Here is a 21,281-nt window from a genome sequence, read left to right on the forward strand (position 1 = left end):
ACAAGAATTATTTATATTGTGTATTAAATTTCCCATTAATTGTATTTTATTAATGTCTACCCCAACCCTAAACCTAACCATCACAGTAATGTAAAAACAGATCTGGATCTGGAGTCTTCTCTATTAGTATAGCTGATTAACCATGATATTATCTATTAAATTTTCATTAATTGTACTTTATTAATGTCTACCCCTAGCCCAACCGTCACAGTAATGTAAAAACAGATTTGGATCCCGAGTCTTTTCTTTTACTATAACTGAATAACCACAATAATTGTTTATATTATTTTTAAAAATTTCTCAGTTATTGTATTTTATTAATGTCTACCCCAACCCTAAACCCAACGTCACAGCAATGCAAAAACAGATCTGGAACTGGAGTCTTCTGTTATACAGCTACTAGTAGGCGCAGACTGACCCAATATCTATCAGCTGATAACCACAGATAACGCCCATTCAATTGAGTGATAAGCAGGTGGTATCCATCCTTATATTCATGTAAAATAAATCTTTTTTAAAGTTTAGAACAACAAAACAAAGAAAAAAAAGAAGATTTATGTCTTTCCATCAAGTTGTTAGAGTGGCTGACTGTGGTATTGGTAACCTAGTAACAAACAGTAAACAAGGAGAGCAAAATAGAGGTTGCGCAATGTGTAATTTGGGTGTAATGGAGGGTGATGCATGCTATGTTTATTTGGCAAATGTGTTGCCATGTCTCATTATTCACATTTCACAAGTCCAAAACCAACTCAAGCGAGTATAAAATTATTTATTTATTTATTTATTTATTGCCAAATAAGGGATTTGTATTTTAAATTTGCCATCTCCAACATTTGTTTCTCATGCAATACATCAAAATGTGCATTAACACAAACTGATGGAAGCAGCTACCGTCAGTCACAATTCATCATTTCATCATCACATCAGTTACTGGTGTTTAGAGCAAGTAAAACTAGGAAAATTAGTTCTTGGCGAACTGGGCCTGGTAGCGAGTTCTTATGAATATCCATTGCAAAAGCCCCCAAATTCACCACTAAGAAATGAGCTACTATAAATATACATTCTGACCGACCAATTCAAAACGTAAACAAGCAAAGACAACAATACATTGGTATTCCCTATATAAAATGACTCAGTCTCCATTTGGCCTTTTCACATTATATAGTGATTCACTTTCTGTGTCTCTTCAGTCCAGTGATCACGATGTGTAAATGCACTTTCAATGACTGAATGCTGATCGTTACACAAAGCACTCGAATCTAAAAGGTTACAGAGTATCTTGTCCTGTTTCTCTCCGACCCTCCTGCTCATCCTTCTCGTCTTCCATTATCTCGTAATCTCTCTCCTGCAGATCTTATAAAAGATGCATCACTTCCTCTGAGTAAGGACCCTCACTGCTTTTATTGCAGTCTTTCAGGGCCATAAATCTAATGGTAAAGGCATTAGCAATAGTAAAAGCACTGTGGATCTATTATATGCATATGTCTGTAGTAGTGCTATTATAAAATGTGGTCTATACATGGCTTGTGGTTGTGCAAGAAATGTTTAGGGCATTAGATAAAGTGCATGACCGCTGTGAGTGTTTAGATGCGTCTTAATAATGCCCTGTTTTATATTTCGAACTTCATGAAACTAAGAAAACACTGATGAAAACTTCAGCCAGACACTGCAAATCTATTTTGTTTTGGTCCTTACTGCGGCATTTATTCTTCTCATTTTCTCTAGTGAAGTGTTTGCAGAGCGTAGTGCAAACCAAAAGGGAGACTGTTTAAAATACAAAATGCATGATTTTACAATTGACTCGGGTGTCAGTGCCGATTTAGCCTGTTCATCGGTCAATATCGATGTCTAGCGTGAAACCGTGATTCAGCTGAATCCTAATGGCCGCCCATCCTTCAGCTCTTAGCGCCGGTAATGATTTGAGACTCGTCATTTAAAGCTAATCTCAGGTCAAATCAGAATGGAAATTAAAATCTTTAGTCAGAAGGTCATGAGCTTAACGTTTGGCACACAGCTTAACAGCGACTCCGTAAGATCAACTGGTTTTCTCTGCTTGAAGTCTGAGGGAAAAATCGTACATTGGTCTATTTGTGTAGCTCATTAATAAATCTTAATTCATTAGAAAATCAGCAATGTGTGACCTTTCAGCCTCGACTTCATTGACTTTCAAGAAGTATAAATATGTAAGAAAGCTTCTGATTGCTCATTATTAAAGGGTCACGTTCAAGCGTGCATGCCACCAAATGTCAGTATTTAGCATAAGGTTGAATTACTCTAAATGAAATATGCAGTAGTCACAATACAATCTTGACCACAATCCTACACTGTATATAAAAAAGCCATATGACTGCCAAAAAAACTGTAGTTTACAGTACATTTAGAAGCGCTGAATGTTAAGTACCAATTTTAGCAACTCAATATACATACAGTACTAAAACACAAAACCTTTACATTTTAGTAGCATTTAACATTTAGTATTACTAAAATACATTAATTCGCCTTCAGCTTAGTCCCTTATTTATCAAGGGGAACGAACCACCAACTATTCCAGCATATATTTTAAACATCGGATGCCCTTCTAGCAGCAACCCAGTTCTGGGAAACACCCATATACCACCACTCACACAAGCACTCATATACCACAGCCAATTTTGTTTACCCAATTCACTTATACCGTATGTCTTTGGACTGAAACCGGAGAACCCAGTGGAAACCCACGCAAACACAGAGAACATGTAAACTCTACACAGAAACGCCAACTAATCCAGTTGGAACTCGAACCAGCGACCTTTTTGTTGTGAGGCGACAGTGCTAAACACAGAGCCACGGTGCTAAAATACATAATACATAAATGCCACCCTAAGACTGGATTTAAATTGTAGGATTTGAGTGCAGGGATGCCCAAACTTTTTCGTATGAAGGGCCAAAAACCAAATATTATTAAGATCCATGGGCCGAAGTTAAATAGAGCAAACTATTTTCCTGATTAATTGAATAATATTAATAAATAAATGGAAAATAATACTGTGAATAATATTAATTAATAACATTTTTAAATGATAACTTTAAAACTTAAATTGAAACATTTTTTTTGTAGCTTAACAATAAAACAAACAAACAATATGTTACCATACATTTAAAATGGCAATCTCCAATCATTCGCATCGTTATCCCTCTCCCCTGATGGGATGAGGGGCCAAATCAAAGGTTAGAATGGGCCAACTTTGGCCCGCAGGCTCTAGTTCGGACATCTCTGAGTTAGTGGCATTGTAAAGATGCCAGTTAGGCTGAAAATAGTGAAGTGTAGGAAATAGGTTGTTTTCTCATTCTAATCTCTGTGTAAATTTTTCCAGTAGTTAAAGGCCCCATTATATTAAAATAAAGTTTTTCAGATGTTAGTATAAGTATCTTTAAGCTAGTGTGCATCAAAACAGCAACAAAATTTGCGTTAAGTTGATGTAAATCTGATACACACATGGAACGCTTGTAGTTTGTCACTTCCGCTTAAATGCATCAATGGCTTTAATCACATCACCTCATACTTCAGGTTCAAATCCAATCCAATCCTCTCTAGTATCTGACATGCCCCGCCCCCTTCAATAAGCTTCATATTTGATGGGCTTGAACTCAACTCACTCTCACTGGCAGAGAGTTGATAAAACAAAACCCTATTGGCTGTTTTTTTTTAAAGAGGGAGGGGCTACTTTATGTCCCGCCCTCTCTTGGTGTTTTGGTTGAGATTATTGCAAACATCAAATAAAAATGTATATTTCACTTCACGGGACCTTCAAAGCCACTTGATTGTCTTGCTTATAAGACTTCAATATATCAGCAGGAGCCTTAAATTTTTTTAAGTAGTATTAAGTATTATTTTGCTTCAAACTCCGAATTTTCTGCTTATTAATAGTCATCAAGGTAGAAAATTGAGTATTAAGTTAGGTATATAAAAATATAATATGCAGAATATGTGCTTTATACCACATTTTCAGCACATTTTGAGCTTCTTTAATGTTTTACAGATAATAAAAAGTTGCAAGATGGCCTTAAAATGTTTTTTTTTTAATTATCGCCATCATCTTATCATAGATTAAACCAGCACTCAAATGCATTCAATGAAGTATACTAAAAAATTGGTGTTCTAAAAGTAAAACCTAACTTGACGTTGAGTTTGTTGTGTATGAGAGGCAAAAACAGAAAGAGAAAAGTGTGGCTCTAGTAAAAAACAAATCATGATCACAAATAAATTGTCCGCATCAGATAGTAGAAAAGCAATTTATTCTGGCCAGCTGAGCGATCGGCTGTAAGTCAGACTAATGTGTGTCTGTGGAAGGTAAAGTGTGTGTGTGGCCTCTGATAAGGGTGCTTCAATGAATATGTGACACTCCCAACAGTGGCGCTCTAAATAGCCATCTACCGAGGCGACTGGATACTGAATGATTGCATCCGAAAGATTCGCGGATGAAGCCATGACTCCCGAAATATGATTTTCCCCTTGGAAATCCCAGACTTGGGCTTCTCATTGAAACCGAGAAGGAGGATGGATGGAAAAGAGGACGCTTGCAGTAATACTTTGATTGAAACGAGACAAACCGCATTGACCTTGACTATGTGGGAATCCAAAATGTGATATGGAAACATATCTGGAGGCATAATATGCATAACGTCATGGAGTTTGTGTCAGCTTAGAAAACAATGAGGTGTGATCTGATGTGTTGACATTTATATCTGTATATAGCATTTAACAGCTGAAATATGAGCTTCTGACAGGCAGACAGGCATCTGAAATGTCTCATTACCTGGGGAAATATTGAATTCATCATCTCTCGCTGCTGCTGCTGCTTCACATTTTAACACGAAAAGTAAGTTTTCTGGCATTATTAGGCTGAATGCTTCATTTGAAGAGAGTCTGGAGTCACAACTTCATTGTTATAAATCAGGAAATTCCTCACACTAAGAAGATTCTAACTTTAAGTCAGAAGACTTGCACTCGCAGTCCAAATCAGCTCTTTATAATGACTTATAAAATCAGAAAATACTAAATAAAACCACTATTATCCTGTAAGAAATGAGTCTGCCTCGACTCAACTTCCACTATGAATGGTTTGTTGATGCTTATTTCCGATAAGGGCTGAATTATGAGAGAAAAGAGACGTCAACAGTAACGACTGTAGAATGGGAATGCGTATGTGAAACAGAGAACCATCTCATCAACGGTGTGGAATCTGCATTAACATAGAGAGAAAGAGAGAACAGCTGCGTCAAGAGCCAAGGAGCAATTTCATTAAAGGCAAGTCTACAGGCAACATCTAAAATAGTATAAAAGGTTTGAGCTTAAGAATGTCCAGGGTTCATTCTGACTCCAAACCAGGGTACTGCCATGTACTTTGAGACTCCTATGTTGAATAAACATTTTCATTGAGATTTTCTACGTCGTCCTCAATTTCTTTTTTCTTACAAAATAAGGATTTCTATATAGATGCTTCAGAACTAATAAACATTTATACAAAGTAATGTGCAGTGTTGTGTAAAGTTACTTGGAAAAGTAAAATATTGCATACAATCTTGAGTCCCTTTTTAAATAAAATTAACTAAATGTGTTTTCAAGGTTCTTTTTAAGCAAAGTAATGTGAAAGTATGTGTTTTTGCTCTTTTTTTGTACGAATAATCTAGGCTTTAGATTGTAATATTACTTTTAAAAGTAACTTAAACAATGTAATATATACATTTTAATAATAAATACAAATAGCCAATACGGCACAAATTTAAATTAATAAATATTATAGCCTTTTTAAGAAATAGACTATACAAACTAATATATAAACTACAGAGCCCCTAAAGTAATGTGCAAAAAAAGAATAATGAATACTTTCAAGTACGCACGCAATACATATGCCGTGGGCATGCAATATGTATGTCTATGTTGTGCGCATACGATATGTGCGTCCATGTCGTGCGCACACAATATTGTCGTCCGCACGCGATATGTAGCACGTCTATGTGCACGTGATACTTATATGGTGCGTGTGGGATACATATTATAAATACATACATATTATAAATACATATATATATATATATACATTTATATATATATATATATATATATATATATATATATATATATATATATATATATATATATATATATATATATATATATAAACCCACTTTAACAAACTCTAAATACACTGAAAAATATAATACTTTATATTAAACCTTATTTTAATATCAAGTAAAGGAAATTCTTTTTTTTTCTGAAAATGTAGAGGATTTAAAATGAATGAGGATTTGTCACACTGGGTTATAACCAAGTAGTGAATTTTTTAAATCTTAATAAATCAAATTAAATGATCTTATCTTATTTTAAGTAGCCTATCAAGTACAATGTGTGCATGTTGAGTTCTGGTGCTGATGCTGCTGGCATAGGTTTAAACAATACAATAAAAACAAAACAAAATGACACCACCCCAAAATGCCCTTCTGCTGTCCTCTTTTTTCAGTAATCTCTTGTAACATCTCAAATCTCCTCTGAATCTGGCTTTTATATCATGCGGTCAGTCAGGGTGGTTGTGGTATTTAAATGGGCTTCGAGCACTGAATTATGCAGGAGCTGCTGCCGCTGCGGGTGGACGAGGAGTTTCGATCTGCTTTCTCAGAGAGGAGATCAAAGACAGAAATGCTGGAGTCCAAAAACCTGCAGCCAAACTCTGACTGAGAGAATAGAGGAGACTTTCCCTCGGGATACCTGAGAGTCTGCCAGAGACCCGACCCAAGACACACACACTTGCATAGTTATTCTTATGAGGACATTCAGTGACACAATCTCTAACTTCAACCCTCACAATTGGCTTAACCCTTACCCTAACAAAGTTCTAACCCTAAAACTGTCCTTTAAAGTGGTGCCAGAATATGAGTACCGGCCAAACTATCCTCACTTCAGTCTTTTGGCCTTCATTCTGATGGCCCCAAAACTCAAACCGGGCCTCAAAAAAGTTGTACAAGCATAAATCAAAGGTGATTCTCGTATTGTTGAAGATGCTATTTTTAGTTTTGTTTCCTAAAGAATGTTGCCAGAATGTACATTAAGGCAAAGACTACAGAAAAAACAAAAAGTGTCACACTAGTTTTGAATGGGGAAAAGTGTAACAGTCAATAGCTGTGTTGCATTTTAGAGGCTGCGTCCCCTGAAGGATGCAGACTTCAAATGTGAGTCCTCTGAAGTCCACACAGACTAAACCAAGCATTTTGAAATGTTAAATCTAGCCTACAGAGGACGGATCTCATCCGCTAGCAACCATAACATCTGCCATTAATAAGCGGTAACATCATTTTTAATTACTTTTTCTCAAAGTGATTTATATATTATATATATTAAGCAATCTGAAGGCAAAAAAAAAAAAAAAACTGGAATACATATTCTTTGATCGATACATGTACACTAAATGTCTATAAAATCACTTTTTAGTAAGACATTTCATACTCTTTTTGTTTTTGAACATATGACATGCAGGTAAAATAAAACTTAACTCATACATTTAAAACTATAATCAGGAAAACATCCTGCCATTATCAGCGTGAAATTAATCTTGGGATGTTCGAGGGCACGAAAGAACCAGCGATTGGAAAATGAAGGAAATGAAGGATGCATTTTGAGGCTGCATTTGAAGGAGCCTTCGAATTTTATTTTTAAATGATACAGTCTTCATCACGCAATGACACAGAGCCCTTCGAATGCATAAATCAGAGGATGCAGCCCCTGAAATGAGACACAGCGAATATAGTGAATAAAGCCCTACCTTTTAGTACAGGAGCCAATAATCAATCGCTACACTGTAAAACCCAAAAAGTCAAAGTACCTCAAACCATTTGAGGAAACCGATTGCAACAAACCGTTTAAGTTCAAAAACTAATCCAATTGAGTACTGTGAACTTAATTTATTTGAGTAAACAAAGCAATTTGAGCACAGTAAAACCCAATAAATGAAGAGAACTCAAACCAACTGAGTACTGTAAAACCCAATAAGTTAAGGCAACTACAACCGTTTGAGGAAACTGATTGCTACAAACCATTTGAGTTAAAAAACTAATCTATATCTGAACTTACTTCATTTCAGTTGAAGTAAGGGGGTATTTAATTACCTCATTACCTTCAACACTGAGTTTAAAACTCTTTTCAAATGAGTGGAATTAACTTTCAGTCAATTTTGAGTTAACACTCATTTCATTTGATAATTTTTAATAATTAATAATAATTTTAAAATTAATAATAATTTGTTGTTAATAAATAATAACAATAAATGTAAAGTTTAAATGTTTTAAAATAAAATAAAACCTGAAATTAAAATATAGTAACAAAAATATTTATGAACTAAATTAATTCTAACATTACCAACTGAGTTTAAAATAAAATAAAAAAGAGACTAATACAATTAAAAATATTAAGCAAATAAAAACATACACACATTATCCATTTGATTACATTCAGACCTTTATACAAAGAAAAAAAAGAAAGAAAAAAAAGAAATACTACAAAAACACACACACACACACACACACACACACACACACACACACACACACACACACACACACACACACACACACACACACACACACACAAACAGTCTAATAAAATTATTTATTAAACATTTATAAAGAGTAAAACTAAAGGGAAAATTGCATAAACATGGAAACCAATGCAGAAACAGAAAGGAAAAAAGAAAAGAAAACAGAAAATCATTTATAAACAATGCAATGTATTACAATACAATACAATGCAATACAATACAATGGATAGAAAATATGAACAGCATTGTTCACAATCAAATGTTCTTCTCTCCTGTGTTTTGAAGGCTCTTGAGCAGAACATGTGTTGTGGGCTGAAACTCCAGCATTCTGACAGTTTTTCATCCGAAAAAAACAAAAACAAAAGAGCAGCGCAGCAATAAGACGCAGATGTTATCGAGATCAGACACAAAGTTCCTGTGCTGCTGGAGATTTCCCTCGACATTCACAAACAATAGCCGTTAATTAAAAACAAAGCATGATCAATCCAGCTCGTCGCTCATTCAGCCAATGCCTCGCGCTTTGTGTTTTGTCACTTGCAATTATGTGGAACAGCAGCTTTGGCTGGTGGCAGATGGGCTGCAACTTTCAATACACATCTGCTAGATATGCTTTACTTCATTCGCTACAGCACAGGACAGCAGATCATATGCTTCCAGATTAAATAAAGGTTGCTTTTTCAATGCAATTTCTGCTGATGGGGTCACAGAAGGTCAATGTAAATATAATGCTTTGACCTGAACTTTAAACCTAGAAAATTCCTCTGCTTGGCTATGATGCAAAAATGTCTATAGTTTTAAAAAAGTATTGTTTATTTAAAAAAAAAAATCGAAATGGAAAACTTTACTTCAAGGGTAATTTTTTTTATTTAAAATTAAACATTTAAACAATAAATAATTAGCATTAAATGCATATTTATACAATAATCAACTGATCAATAATTAATAAATAATTTTAATAAATAATTAATGCTTAATTGTTGAGCATCAGTTAAGACAAGGTTAGCACCTGTCAGCTTTAATTATGGAAATAATTGAATAATTGTGAGCTTTTGTCAGCTAACTTCAACGTCTGGGTTTAAAATCATTTTTGGGGCGAGATCAAAATCGGTGGCGTAGCTCGAATCAGCTAGTGGAGTGATGACGTGTCGGTTTCTCATTATTATTCATAGTGGAGTTTTCTTATCCTATGAGAAGACCCTGCTTTTTAATTATTTATGAGAGCATGTGCTTTCCGAAGGCAAGGCAGACCTGCCAAGCTGTGAGATTCAATGACTGGGTGAGACTGTGTCCGCACACGGCACGGGTCATATGTGTTTGTTTCCATGTTCCACAAGGTTTGTTGCAAGTTTTTCCCTGTGGTGCTGTCAGGGCCGATACAACAAAGCTGTTGGTTTTTTTTTTGTCAGGAGAGGTGTACGAGAATTAGAGAATGGCGTACTTTGTCTTTTATCAGTTGAGTTTATTACCATTCAGACACATCACTTATATCCGTGCTGCTATGTTTGCCTATTTTTAAAATGCTCTGGTTTACCGGCAGGGCTAATGGTTGAAATATAGATAGAGCAACAGACCTGTTGCACTGCTATCCACTGTGTCTGCATTCAGACCTTTTTTTTCATGACCCTTTAAAATTTAATATACACACAGACACAAAACGGCTCAATATATGTGTTTGCTGTTTGTTCTAACTACTTATTTAAAATAAGCTGAAATAACAAAATTATTGAGTTTTGTTTTTGGATAACTTATTTGTTTTATGTTCAATTCACTTAAATTTGTTTAAACTAATAAGTTAACTTAACTACTTCATGTTATCCGAACACAAACCTATTGTTTGGAACCCAATTTTTTTTTACATAGTATGAATTGCTAGCTTAATATATAAACAAATACATTTTTACATTGTATATGAATGCAATGAACGAAATACAAAGGTATGCATGCTTATAAAATAAAAATAAACAACAAAACAGACAAATGAATAGTAAATTAAATGCACTTTTATACAATAAATAGTTGCAAGAATGCAGGAATGAAAACTCTCCACTCTGTAGGGTTCAAACGAAGTTCAATTGGAAATGAATCCATTCAGAAGTCACTTGAAAGGATTTTGTGTGAAACCAGAAGTCACGCTTTAAATTTCTTCAGTCGGTCATTTAAAGGGAAATGCAGGAGGTTTTTTTTATACATCCTCAGACGATCTGTTGAAAGTGACAGAGACCAGCCATCAGATCTGCTATAAAAGTGACTGTTAGTCTGTGGGTTAGCCTGAATCAATAACTTCAGTACGGAGAAAACAACCACATCCTGACTAAACCATAGCAGTCATTAACAAGATTGAAGGAGAGAAGATCAATATTCACAAAGCACAAAGGAACACACAACACAGCCCATGCAAATCAGCCTTATCAAGATGCAGAGATATACTGAAAACCAATTCCTGATACACACACACACACACACACACACACACACAATCTTATATTGATGATGCACACGAGCAAGCATTAGATAGTCATCTGCATTGGAAAAATCGGCGCATTATGAATTTCCAAATCTCTGTATAACTCGATTAATAATAAATATGAAAATATGGTGAAGATTAATGGGAATATATGGGCAGGAAATGTATTTTTGAACCCATAAGCAAAGCATAAATGCAGACAGTTCTTTGGCAGGACGGCTTTAGTTGAGATGAAGGATAGTCTATAAAGGATTGATTAATCGGCTGTCTGGATCAAAACGAAGCAGAAAACCAAGAAAGACCGTCATTCGTAAAGACTGACATGTTCGTTGGTTCCGTATTTAGGAAATATTTGGGCTCATTTAATACTCTTGTCATTGCTTCAGCATACAGTAAGTGTGACTAACTATATTTACTATGTCACTTTATGCAATGAGTGTGAAGGCTATATATCAACTCAGTCATTAAATTAAAAAAAAACTGGCAAAAAGAGTCAGACAGCAACAGAAGTAGCAAACCAAACAAATGTGTCCACTGCTGCTGGTGGTCTGACAGTGCAGTGCACATTTAATTGACCTTAACTTACCCTAACAACTAATCAAGACAAACAAACAACCAAAATAAATAAATAATAATGTAATACACACTTTAAAAAATATAGATGTCCAAGCAGAAATTCACCAGCACAGTTTCCATATGGACACTGGATTCAACTTCAAAACATGACGCAAAGTATTTCAAAAATACAGGTAAAGCAGCAGAAATAAGTAAGTAAATAAATAAGAAAGCCATCTGTGTCTGGGTCGATTACCATCTCAGTATGGTAGTGAACCTTTGCTTTAGTTATTTTGTTTTCAGAGTGTTAAAACACAGATGCAACAGTTTCAGACTTGCAGGACGTCACGTTGAGTGCGAATTGACAGCGGTCAGAAAATAAATGGGTTGTTGTATTCAAGATGAGTGCGAGGTACTTATTGACACAGTCATGTGAAAACCAACCAAGCATGTCTTGTCAGGACCGAACCATGTCTCCTGCTGATTTATTCATATTAACAATGACAAACCTCAACACAAAACAGACGAGATACAAACTGTTGTCCTAGGAGTCTTATTAGACAATGTATGCTAATTTCCACTCATTCTGTATTGTTTTTTTTGTTTTTTTTTTTTTCATTCTGGAGCATTTTGGAGCACTTTTTTCAGAAATAATGTAATCTTCTTTGTTTAAAATGTTGAGGAATTATGATTGTTTTGATTGACCATGCTAGTCAAAATCATAGTTGTTTGATGTTTTTTGACATCAATGTTAGATGCTAATTAATGTTGTTTTGATATCAAGGTAGTTTACATGCATTGTAGGGATACAAAATCAGGTTCAAATTTGGAATTGCAAATTTGGAGCTTTCAGATGAGAATAAAACATTTCTTAAACTATAATACTTTTCTTGGTGGTGAAATAGGCATCAGTGTGCGGATTTCAAATAGATGTCAAGGTTTTGAAATCAAATGGATTTGACATGTTGACGTTTTTTGAGCTCAATGTCAATTTGATGTTGTTTTGACATCAAGGTGCCTGCTGGGGAGGCCTTTTAATGATGACAATAACAACAACACTACATTTTTAAGGAAAAAATGAAAAAAATTATAAAAAATGTAAACACAGTAATGATTTTCGCATGAGGAAAGCTTACAACTCAAATTTAAGAAGGTTACAGTGGGAGATTTTTCCGTTCACCCATGACTGAGGTAAAGCTAAACTGGATCTATGTTCACAAAAATATTTGTGGGTCTGTAATTGGCACTTGTTACAAACTCAAAGTTTATCGAACCTCAATAAAATTGACCTCAGCCATCTCTATCACACTTCCGTGATCTTGATCAACTTATTTTTCACTGATTGGTTTCTCATCCATCCTTTTTTTCTTAAAAAGTTCTTTGTTGTCTTCATATGCAAGTCGCTTTGGATAAAACGGTCTGTTAAATATATGAATGTAAACATATAGACCATTTCAATGTGGTGCTGTCATTGGCCCGTGTACTTGCTATCAAACTATTTCATAACTGTACCAGGAGGCAATAACAGGTATCATGACATAATTTATCAATATGTAGCTCTTTTTGGATTCTCAGAAGCTATAGAGATACAAAATGTAAATCGAGAAAAACGTTGGGACCATTGTTTTTGTTTACATCCCTCAAAATGGTCTATAGCAAGTGTGAAAATTATACAACGACGATCAGGGGGAACAACTTTTTCGGTAATGTTAGTTTGTGTAATACATGCTTTTTTTTTAATTACATCTAATATATTAATAAAACATACTTAAGTTTTCAGTATTTTGATATATATTTAGTGTATTCTGACGTACAGTATCCTCTGATTAGCTATTTCAGATGTCTAACCATACATCTAATTAGATTTTCAGGCTATTTTTACAAACAAACGATTATATTACGAGACAACAGTCTTGTAAACAGATGCTATGGATCTGGCAGTTTCAGATTGTTGAATGATTTTTTTTAGGCACAGACTGATTGCAATGGTATGAACCGTTGAAGAGGAGGTCAAATGTATATTTATATTATATTTAAATTATTAAGATTATTATTTAAAATACAGTGAACTATTTCTCAGTATTAAAGAGCTGACCCCTTATACATCTTGCTCTGACGTCCTTCAGGGGGATCAAGCATTAATCAGGGGGGGTCAGTCCCCTTCCAAAACCCCCCAGTAATTCGCAACTTGACTATATCTGAAATTCTCTTTATGTTGCTAAATACACATGCAGGACAAGTAAACATGTTTGTTTGGCTCTGCAAAACCTCAAAGGACGCACGCACGCATGCAGACGCCACATGAAAGCAGTTATTTTCATGTAGATGTGAATGTATTTTTTCGTAATGACTTTAACCTTTCGGCTGTCATTCACATTTTACATTGTGCTTATTTGGCTGTGGCTTGCTGGGACCGGGCTTTTGTTTTCTTCACAGCTGAAGCTAAAGCTGAAAATGTACCTCATTAAAAGTGGTCGGGCTCTGAGGGTTAAGGCCGGCACTCTGTCTGTCTGTCTCCTGTGGTACAGTTTATCACTTGTTTTGCTCGCTCTCATTTGCGTAAGCATCTCTCGGGTCCCATAGTGACTGTTGTCAGGGGCGACAGTCGCGACGTCGCCTCGCACTGATCCAAGAAACCACCAGGTGAAAGTAAACTGCATCAGGAAAGATAAAGTTGAGGAGGGGAAAAAAGAGCCATTTGCACCTCCACAAATGAGAGTACTCCAGGAAGTCCATTAATTGAAGCGGTTCAGGGAAAGCAGCTGCTTATCGGAGCATTTAAAGGCAAGTGAGCGAGTCGGAGCGGCTTCAGCAAGATAAATGTGAATTTACTTGCAGAGCCTGACAGCTTTCGACCCGGTCCTGGATTCGGACTGTTTAGAAATTCACTAGAGATTCTTGGGCCTCAGCTGAGAGCTGAGTACAATTTTTCCTTAATTATATATTTTTTCTTCTTTCAAGGCTGTCTTACACATTTAGCAAGTTTAAGAATCCAACGAACCATACACTGATAAAGCACAATTTGAATTGGGCTGAGGATCAAATGTGCTGAAGCATGGCAAACTATTGCCTTTTGTCCTGTGAACAAGCTTTTGAAACCATCAAATATTAAATACTTTTCTCTCTGCTACCGGACCTAGATACTCATACTGTAAGTACAACATTTTAAGGTTTATTCCTAAAAAAAAGCAGTCAAATAGGTGGTTAAAAAAAGTGTATAATAATATTAAAAGAAACTTTTCATTCTTCTATTACACATTTTTCAATTTACACAGTCACATTTGGGAATCTTTACCATTAATTGGCATTAATTTGATCATTTATTTTATTTCAAGGTTTTCCCAGCAGCACACAACGTCACAAGACGTTATCATTAGGTTCGATTTTGGTTGTGATGTCAAGTGACCAGAATTCAGCGTCAAAGTACAATACTTTGAACTCCAATAATGACGTCAAATGATGTTGATATTTGGTTGATTTCAAGTTGTGTGACCAAAATCCAACGTCAATCTTAAACCAACGTCATACTGATGTGAAATACGGACATTTATTTGTCAGGTATGGCAACCAAAATCCAACATCTGATAGACATCATAGTGGTAACGTCCACACAACGTCAAGCTGTAAAATCATTAAATGTTGATATTTGGGTGACTTTAAGTTGTGTTGGAAAGTCACCAAAATCCAATGTCGGGTATTAAACCAATGTTATAATGACGTGAAACACTGACATTAATTCATCAAGTTATGGCAACCAAAATCCAACGTTTGATAGACGTCATAGTGGTAACATCCACACAGTGCCAAGCTGTGACACCATAAGACGTTTATATTTGCTTAATTTTAGGTTGTGTTGGACAGTTAGCAAAAATCTAATGTCGTGCCAACGTATTAACCCAACCTCATATTGACGTGAAATTTGGCAACCAAAATCCATCGTCTGACAGACATCATCGTGGTAACATCCACATAAAGTCAAGCTGTACATCATTAGACATTGATATTTGGTTGATTTTAGGTTTATACTTTGGCTTGACATTGGATTCTGACATCAAACCGATTTTTATTTCAAAACAAAATGCAAAGTCCCCATGATGTTGTTGGGGTACAACGTTAATCTGATGTCATGTTGATGTCCTGTGCCGGCTGTTTTTATTTTTTATTTTTTATCTAAAAAAGACTTTTCAGTTAAAAATTGTTTATTACATTTGAGTTCATGTTCATGATCCTAAATGAGAAAGCACTGAATGCTGCAGAAAAAAAAAACTTTGCAAACAAAAATATTTGGCTTAGTTCAGTGTGCAGCCAGCTCATTAGCAAGTCTAGAAAATTAATGAAATAAAACCAACAGTTAAGGACATAAGAAAAGGAGGGGGAGTGAGAGCATTACACAAATAGCTAAAGGTTTGTGTTTTTCCTGCATTTCTAGGCTTGAACAACTTAAAGAAAAAAAATCACGATGTGACTGCCCTGAACTGAGCTGTCTGTACCAACTATACCAACAAATCCCCTCAGAAAAACACACAAGAAACTCAGATGCATGGAAAATATTCAAAAATATTAGTTTGGTTTCATCATTTGTTTATCCTCATTTTGCTAGTCGAACAACAGATATTTCTTCACTCGTGATCAAGTCTAAAGGTTTCTGCTGCAGCTCCTGACATTTAAGCCTGAATATTTCATCATTATGATGCATTATTGGGTAAAAAATGTCAGTGTGATCCTGCCCACCACACCACAGTCATGCAGTTCAATCTTCAGCAGGAGAATCAGACAGGACCACAGGGCTTTCTGTCAGCCATCTGGATTATTTTACGAGAAACAGGAGAGGTTTGTCAGCTCACTCTTCAGTTCAGTGTAATGGCAAGCAGGAGGCCAGTCTTAAATGTGATCGCAAATCATTCACTGTTTATATGCAAACTAAGTCTGCATCTGATCAACAGGATGATAAAGGTATATGGTTTTATTTTAGTCGCACAATTCATGAACTTTAATTATTCTGTTCTGTATATCATTAGTGGTTTTAGGGAATTGTGAAATTGTTAGAATGATAATGCTTGTCTAAAAAAAGCAAAATGCTTCACAAAAAAATGTGTCACTTTCACAAAAACACTTTAAAAATGAGCTTTTTAGGCTATTTGAAAATAAAATTTAGCAAAACTTCAAGTCACATGGTTTAAATAAAGGTCAAATGTTAAATGAAAACACCAGTGCTCAACTTGTAAATGAATAATTTCCAGAATAAAACCAGGAAATAAAGGTTATCGTGACCAACTTCCACCAAAGAATTTCCGTTTTTCCGGAATATGACGTTACTAAGCGGTTATAGCAAAAAAAGCATTACATTTTAGTTATTTTGTGCAAAATAAGGTTACGTGTCCACCATGAATTAAAAAAAAACAGCCAAACATGTAGCTACAAACATAAATTGCACGAATCAGTTAACTACCACCACTGACATTCAGTTCACTTCACTATTATGTGCCCAGCGAAAATGACTCACTCTGTCTAATCACCAAGAAGAGCCCACAGTTACCTCTTCCCTCATGTTTTCTGGCTGATTTGAGATAGCTTTGCTTCTGTCTCCTGCTTTCCTGATCCAGGGGAGCAGTTTCCTTTTCTTATGATCAGGCTCATCATGGTTTTAAAATATATATGTTTGTCTGCTTCTGGCATTGTCAAAATACAAATTTTATTTAGGTAGGCCACTATGCCATTATTTATATTCGTTGCTCACTATGTGCGAAACAATAATCACCGACCTATGAAAGTGATTGTAAACGTAAGAAAGCTGATTGGTAGAAAGTGACTGCCTGCTGTTTTTCATTTGTATTCATCCACATTCTCTCTCTCTCTCACATATATGCAAGTATTCACCATGCAAAAGTTAATGCGGGATCAATCAAAATAAATACCGGAACACGAAACACGAACATCTGACATTTCTCGGAACAGGATCCGGCAAGATCTGGCTTAAATTAAGCAGTGGGAAATGCAAATATTGCAAAAGGTTTGTGTTTACCTGTAATGGAAATGCACCTAATGATAAACTACAGGACCTTATGTGCACTGATGGTGTTTTATTGTAAGTGACCTTGCCATCTACTGGCTTGGTTTGAGTACAGCATCTTCAGTTTGCACCCATCCATAGGATGACATTGCCATCAGCACACAAAACCTAACACATCCAAAAAGAGCCTTTGTTTTTAGTACATTGTTGTGATGTAAACGTGTCTACGTCCTGTGAGCGGATTTATCTAAAAGCTTTTGTCTCTTTTTCTCATGAAAGTGTGTGTTTTTGACTGGTTTTCACTGCTGTGTTGTTGTCGTGCAGGCAAACAGGTGTCTCATTCACTCCCTCTGATCTTCATATTCACATTCAGCGCTCTTCAGATCTTCAGAAGCACACGCGTCCAGCTGCCCAGCAGGAGAAAGTGTTTGGTGAAAGTGCTGTATTGTTTTAATTCTAATTTAGTTCTTTGTTCTTTTGTGTCCTTCCATGCATAAATATACAGGAAAATGATTGGTTATGTAATGAAAACTGGCTATGATATTCAAAGCTAAATGAAAGCTAATTTTTTATACAGTGCTAGTGCCAAAAAAAGACAGTTTTATGTGCAACAAAACATACACTTCTGTGCATCCTCTGTGCACCATTGATCTGCTTTACAAAGGATATTGATGGGGTAAAAATCACTTAACCTGTGCAGAGCCAGTGCCTTGATGGTTGTGGGCAATTACTCAGTGCTGACAAAACATGTGCTGACCACGGCTAGCATGCTAGTTGGCGTCAACACTTTCAAACATGTCTTTCTAGGAGATCTCTGCATCGATTTTTCCCTGTCTGCTGTGAACATTCAAGCCATGGAGCTCAAACTGTGTACAATCAACAAAACTGCTATTAAGATAGGAATGCAACAGATAGCATGTGGCTAAGAAGTTTAATATTTACCAATGACCAGCAGTGGTAATTTTGACAGCAAATCTTAGTCTTTTGACTAAAATTCTATTTTAGTTTCAGTCATATTTTAGTCATCTGAATCATTTTAGTTTCAATCATATTTTAGTCTTCTGAATCATTTTATTTTTAGTCTTCTGAATCATTTTAGTTTCAGTCAAATTTTAGTCTTCTGAATCATTTTAGTTTCAGTCACATTTTAGTCTTCTAAATCATTTTAGTTACAGTCATATTTTAGTCTTCTGAGTGATTTTAGTTTTAGTCTAGTTTTAGTCGACTAAATTTCATAAAATTTTAGTTGACTAAATTTACTCGAGATTTAGTTGACTTAAATATATTTGGTTTAATTTAGGTGTAATTTAATTCAAAATTGTAAACATTTATTTATACTAAATATTCTAACTTAAAATTCAACAAAACTCATAAATCTCATTAAAATATGGAATATAGCTTTTCCATTGAAGACCAACAATTATTATGCATTGTTGATTTAATATGTAATAAGTAAAATTATCTGTCGGCAATCATTCCACATGTAAGAATCTGAAAATGCAGGATTGTGATATTATTTAGCAAACTCTTTATTTTAACATGGTAAACTGCAAGTATTTTTAACCAGTCTGTTGAACAGTTTCAAGCCATTAAATCTTTGAAAGGGCTTAAAATAGTTTCAGTTAATTCAGATTGGATATTTTCTAAAAAAAAAAAAACTCAATGCGATTCTCGTTTTGCTTTTAGTCAACGAAAATGTCAGTATATTTTTATTATAGTTGTCATTATCTCTTAATTTTCATCTTGATTCAGTGTTGCCAACTTGACGACTTTGTCGTTAGATTTAGTAAATTTTCAGACACCCATAGTGACAAATTTTTTAAAAAAGCGACTAGCGACAAACCTAACGCCTTTTTGTATGTTACTGGAGATTTTTAAAGACTGTCATTTGCCTATATGGTACTGTCCCTATACTCTTCTCAACGAGCTGCAGGTGATGCCACTCGCCCCCACCCCTCCCCCTCCTCAGAGCACTGACAGGCGGCCCAGTCCTCGTAAAGCAGCCTCTCCCACCTCAAGTCAAACTGATCAGGTTCTTCTTTATTTTAACAATTTAATTCGACCGTTTATTCTTTTCTTGTTCACAATCACAGATGCTTAAAGTGAGTTTCAGAACTTATCTGAGTTTATTAAGTTATTAAGCAATTCACTACACATCTATAATGATATGCTCTATTCAAACAGCAATGAATTTAGTTAAATTGACATGCTTGCATAAAGCGTAGTGGAAATATAAATACCCTTTATTGACCATAGGCTGTTAAACAAACAATATGGTAGAATGTGATGATGTCAGTAATATGCAAATTAACATATGATGTAATCTAGTGAATTTTAGCGACTTTTTGGGCAGAGCTTAGGCAACAGTGTCTAGAGTTTGTCAGTAGAAACTTATTCATCAACAAAAATTCTGATACGAATTTTTAGTCAACAAAATGAACACTGATGACCAGTGTGAGAAGGTTATTATTTGATATCCCATGTCCTGCATTCCCCACCAAATTGGTATTTACAGGGCTCAACATATCTGAGTACACCTCTCACAAATCTCTCATTTAAATTAATTTTCTATAGGTAGCTTTACAGTTTTATATTTGTGCATATACATTAGTATATCTTCAGTACTGAAGCCAAAATGGAGCTGATCTAACAAAATAACTTATGAGAACTGTTCAAAATTGGTTCAGTAAAATTTATATGTTGGAAAAAATTATTTTTAAAAGAGCAAAATTTAAGAGTAACAAAAAATATACACAATTTTGTTGAAATTTTGTAGTTTGTAATTTTATTTCTACATTTCACATAATTTAAATGTATTATCTTTCCATTTCTAAATATGTTCAGAGACTAAAATATTATTTTAATCGATATATCTGTTTAATAAATCTGTTTTTTTTTTCAAAAAATTTTCAAAATGGGGTGTACTATATATATCTAAGCCTCAAACTATCTTAAGACTGTTGGCCATTTCAAAACAAATCCTAAAAATCAGTATTTAAACAATATTGGAAATGGGTTTCAAGTCACATTACCCACAACATTTCTTGATGTTCTGCTCGCATGGATGAGAAAATCTAACTTTGACGCTGACAATTAGATTTCAAGGATTCCCACATCATTTCAACTCTCAGCCCACAAACTCATTTAAATTCACTCCACGTTCTCTGTCACTCCCCAGCGATGTGTGAACTCTGACCCAACGCAAATACTGGCCTCCTACAACCGTACAACGCCATTCCTGAGCTCTGTTAGCACAGCGGAGTCTCATCCGTCAGCCTATGATACTGGTGCATATCTTGAAACCTCCATTTCCGAAAAACATTCATGTGGAACAAGACCTTAAGCTTATTATCAATGCTTTTCTGCAGCATGTGACCTGCAAGGCCCTCCTTAAACACAAACTCATGTAGTTCTTAAAGAGCATTCTGTGTCCTTTAATGCGTTTTTAATGATAAATCAGGTGAATTATAGACATTAATTGGAGACATTATATGATCGTGATTAATGAATTGCTTCAGAGAAAGTGAGAGCAGTGAAGCAAATCCTTTATCATAGAAAAATTCAACATGTTCTTGGTGTCAAGTTGCCAAATTGGTAGTGAATTTGTGCAATTTTCTCAGGGTTGATTTGAATTTTTGACCTTTCTTATACATGTTTATACTGAATTTTGTCCGGTAAACAGGCT

The sequence above is a fragment of the Danio rerio genome, chromosome 4 (genome assembly GCF_049306965.1).
Source record: "Danio rerio strain Tuebingen ecotype United States chromosome 4, GRCz12tu, whole genome shotgun sequence".
NCBI classification, from domain to species: domain Eukaryota; kingdom Metazoa; phylum Chordata; class Actinopteri; order Cypriniformes; family Danionidae; genus Danio; species Danio rerio.